Source organism: Brassica oleracea, chromosome C4, assembly GCF_000695525.1.
Source record: "Brassica oleracea var. oleracea cultivar TO1000 chromosome C4, BOL, whole genome shotgun sequence".
Lineage (NCBI taxonomy): Eukaryota > Viridiplantae > Streptophyta > Magnoliopsida > Brassicales > Brassicaceae > Brassica > Brassica oleracea.
In genome coordinates, this window is record NC_027751.1 from 29347903 (window position 1) to 29352955 (window position 5053).

The window sequence follows — 5053 nt, forward strand, 5'->3', positions numbered from 1 at the left end:
AGACGACTAACAGGTAAGTCGTCCCAGAAGTCTTCCAGATCTGAAAAACGTGCATATCAAATCCAGATCTGAAAAACCTGCATAGCCAAAAACGTTCAAATGGCTTAAAAACAGAAAAAATGAGTGAAAGATTAGATAAATCTATCTTTATAGAACACACAAAAATATATATCTAAAATTAATAGATCTACTTTTAAATGAGTGGAAGATGAGTACCATCTGATTAAAAACCTGCAAAAAAAGATAGATTAGTAAGAAAGACATGAGACAAAACTGAAAAATTCATATAAAGTTTGGTGTTTTCAAGTCAAAGAGATTAGAGTGGGTTTGGAGAGTTTTAGTTTGGGAAAAAAGTAAGAACTTTATACAACAAGAAGGTACCAAATGAAGAAAAATCAGACATAAAAACTTACCAAAACGCTCAGATCTATTATGAAAGGGAGACTTCGTCAGAAGACTTCCAGGAATTCCAGACGACTTCCAGGAAGTCCAGACGAGTGAAATGGAAGTCGTCTAGTGCATTATATTTTAGACGACTAACCAGATCTGAAAAACCTGCATATCAAATCCAGATCTGAAAAACTTGCATATCCAAAAACGTTCAAATGACTTAAAAACAGAGAAAATAAGTGGAAGATTAGATAAATAAATTCAATTAGGTTAAATATTTTTGATTCAGACTATTTACTGTTTTAGTTTTCCGCTAAAAATATTTTAATTTCTTACATGTAAGTCGTCTGTTTTAATTTCTTCACCAAACGACTTCCATGTAAGTCGTCTAGACCCTAAACATAACCCCTAAACTTAATTAACTAACTAAACACTTCATAAAATCAAATTAAACTTCAAAAGTGTTTACTATACACAAAAATAAACATGTATAGGTAAAAAATTAATTTTTCAAAAAAACATTCAAGCTTTCCAAAATCTAACCCTAAGAATACATACAATACTACAACATATGTTGCCAAACCCTAGACCAAAGAATACCATGATTCACTACCTACACTCATCTACGTTGAAAACAATTCAATTTTGTTATATTTTAATTTATATCACTTAAAACTGTTTATAATTACATGATTTTAATTTTTCGCTTATCAAAATATTCTTAAAAATTTTATAAATTATTTTTAAGATCGGCTACACCAGAAGACTTACTTTGAAGTCGTCCAGACGACTTCCAACATTTAAGACGACTTCCAACATCTTAGACGATTCAGACGACTTACTGGGGCTATATTCGTAAAAATGATTTCTGTTTTTTTGTTTGGTCACAAAGGGCTGAGCTGTAATTTCACAAGGCTTTTAGGTTAGTTTTGCATTTGATTCAAGTTTGAGTATAGGTTTGAGGTTAAAATCAAGTTGTGGGTTAGTTTTGACAAATTTCCCTTTAAAATTTTGAGATGTGAAGTTTTATCTATTTATTTATATTTTGATATTTACAGTTACAAATCACATTTATAATTCTTAAATACTTTCTTGTTTATTATTTTAATCATTAAAATTTAATATTTCATAAATATTTCAAATTAGCTTTTATAAATTTATTTTTACACATAAAATTAAAAAAAAATTTAAAATAAAGTATATAATATTTTAAAACTCAAATTATACAACAAAAATATTAAAAAAGAAACTTAATATTTGCTTAAAGTTTTTAGAATAAAATTTAGAATATCTTAAAACTAAAATTAGACAACAAGAATGTGATATTTTTCTTGTAGTTTAATATTTAATTATGTATTTGTATTAATAATTTTATATTTTAGTGTATGATTTATTAATTAATATTGATGTAATACTTTTATAAGGATTATACAGCATGATACAAATAATTTTAAAGTTTGGTATGAAATTTTGTTTCGGAGAAGAATACCTTAAAAAAAGATGGCAAGAAGTAAAGTTAAAAAAAACCATCAAAATTTACTGCACTGTTTTGTTTTATCGCTCACTTACCGAGTTATCGAATCATTTCACATCTTATTTTACCGTCGAATTTGTTTTCACCTCTCTTCCGAAACTTATTTCATTAAACCTTAAGATTTTTAAATACACACTACCAGTAAAGGTTTCCAGATACCTCAATATTCGGAGTTTCCCAAATGTTACATGGTTGATCGATGAACCCAGTGAGTTTCATTTTGATGGTAGCTGAAGTGGAATTTACACCTTTTGATATATTTCATGAAATGGAGAACGGAAAAGATAACTTGGAATTGTGGTAATTTAGTTTCGTGTATATGTTAAAAAAACGGTGTAGTTCTTGCAAATGTGTGACAAGACTAAGTACCTTTCATGAAACTTAACTTTTATATAAAAACACTGAAGAATTGTCTTAGTTAGACTCTTAGATTACATAGTAGAGATTCAAAGGGTCATGTATTTAATTCCCGATGATAAAAGTCTGATATTCTAAGTAATGCTAATTAAAAATGCTTTGAACCTCACTCTAGATGATGTACGGGGTTTCTGACTCAGAATTTCGAGATATTTTTTTTTTTTTAAAACTTAGAAACTACAATATATATATATTTTTTAAACTACTATATTTTTATTCATTTATATGTTTCTTGATGGCGAAATATGTTCAGATTCAAATTTTTTTTTTTTTTTTTGAATGAATGTAAAATTTATTCAAACAAAAACTTCTGTTACATCTAGTGCTTTTTAACTCATAAAAAGATCAAAGGAATTAAAAAAACTCAAAGAAATCCTATCAACACTTCAACTTATAATCTTGGAGCCAAACCAAGCACATAAGCTTTCCTCAAGGTACTTTTTACCCTTTCCTTTCACTGCAAGTAGCTTCAGTCGAATGAGCTTGTCTACACATTTGATCAACACTCTCACTTCCCTTGGTTGCTCACCATGCCTACGAGCATTTCTCTCCCTCCATACACTATGCACTAGAGCTTGGAAAGTACACCGAATAATGAATAATTCAGTGGCAGAGAAGCTAGATCTTGACTGGGAGACAATATCTAGAATCTCATTCCATTCGACTGTGAAACCCTCCTTCAGAATCCCTCCAATTAGTTCCTTCCACACCTTACTCGAGTAACGACATTTGAAAAAGAGATGATGACAGGTTTCCTGCTCATCTTGGCATAGTACACAAGTGGTATCCAATGAAGTGTTCCACTGCTGCATTCTATCACAAGTTTGCAGTCTGTTCCTAATTGCAACCCACAGTATGAAGGAGAATTTAGGAGTTGACTGTGGAAACCACACTCCCTTATTCCAGTTACAACTCGGTTGCGCCTGTCTCATACATAACCACGTCTTCTTTGTAGAAAAAGTGTTTGCAAATCGATTTCCATCTTGTCTCCATAGGGCCATATCATCATCATCATAGTTGCTTCTGCTTCTCAACGCTCCAAGTTCACGCTCAACTTCATTAAGAACATCCAATCTATGTCTTCTTGTACGATGAGTTAAAAGCACCTCTCCGACACAAGCATTTTCAGTTATACCCAGACCAATAGTACCCCTTTCACCCAACAAATCTTTAAGACATCCAAGAGGAGACCAAGAATCATACCAGAAAGAAGTATCTTTTCCATTGTGAACTTCCATCCGAAGATAATGCTTTGCAAGATCCCTAAGTTTCAGGATTTTCCTCCACATCCATGATCCTGCATTGACACTATTCTTCATTGACCAGAAGGATCCTTTCCGTATTAAATAGCATTGGATCCACTTAACCCATAGTGAGGATCGATTGGATAACAGTCGCCAAAGCAATTTCAAACAAAGAACAGTGTTGATCTCCTTAAGTGGTCTGAGCCCCAAGCCACCTTCTTTCTTTGGCAAACATACATCACACCAACGGACATTTGCTTTACTTGTTTTTAACTCTGGCCCCGACCATAGAAATGCAGAACATAGTCTCTCAACTTCTTTTAAACAACTGTCAGGTAGCCGAAATGCAGACATCCAGAAGTTAGCCATACTGGTGATAACAGAGTTAATCAGCTGCAAACGACCCCCATATGATAGTAACCTTCCAGTCCAAGAGCTCATCCTCTTCTTTATTTTTTCCACCAACGTCATATAGTCACTAAATGTCATCCTTCGAGAAAGTAAAGGTAGCCCCAAGTAACGAACATGCAGCTTTCCAGAAGCAAAAGGAAAGCAATTGAGGATATCAGCTTCTTGGGTTTCAGAGAGTCATGTTGTATATAATGTAGACTTCTCCAAGCTGATCCTTAAACCCGAGATAGCAGCAAAGTCTTCAAATATCTTAAGCACATTCTCTACTGATCTTCTAGTTCCATCAGTGAATACCAAAAGATCATCAGCGAAACATAAATGTGTAAGCAGGATATTTTGACATTTAGGATGATACCCTATGACCCTTCTCGCTGCAGCTTTATCCAGAAGTTGAGAAAGCACATTCATACATATAACAAACAGGTAAGGGGATAGAGCACAACCCTGCTGTAACCCTCGTTTACTCTGGAAAACCCCCGCTAATTCTCCATTAACCTGGACTGAGAAAGAAGGAGTGCAGACACAGAGTTTTATCCAATGCACAAATTCCTCTGGCATGTTGAGAGCCCTCAGTGTATTCAGTAGAAACGACCAGTGCACAGAATCAAAAGCTTTGGCAATATCAATCTTCATAGCACATCTGGCTGAGACATCCTCTTTGTGATAGTCTTTTACTATTTCACTGGCTAATATGAGGTTCTCAACAAGCAATCTATCTTTGACAAATGCTGATTGATTGTAAGAGATACAGCCAGGAAGGGTACCTTTCAATCTGTTAGCAATGACCTTTGAAATCACTTTGTAGAGGACATTGCGGCAAGAGATTGGCCTATAGTCTCTCATCTCTGTTGCATTGCCCTTCTTTGCCACCAGAGCCAGAATAGTAGTATTAAAGCCTTTTGGCAAGAAACCCTTACTGAAAAATGATTTCACTGCAGTAGTGAGATCCCCACCAATGATAGTCCAGGAAGCTTTGAAAAATTCAACAGTGAAGCCATGTGACTTTCTTTCTTGGAATTTTTGTTTGGCCATATAGAATCCTCTGCATGCTGTAAAA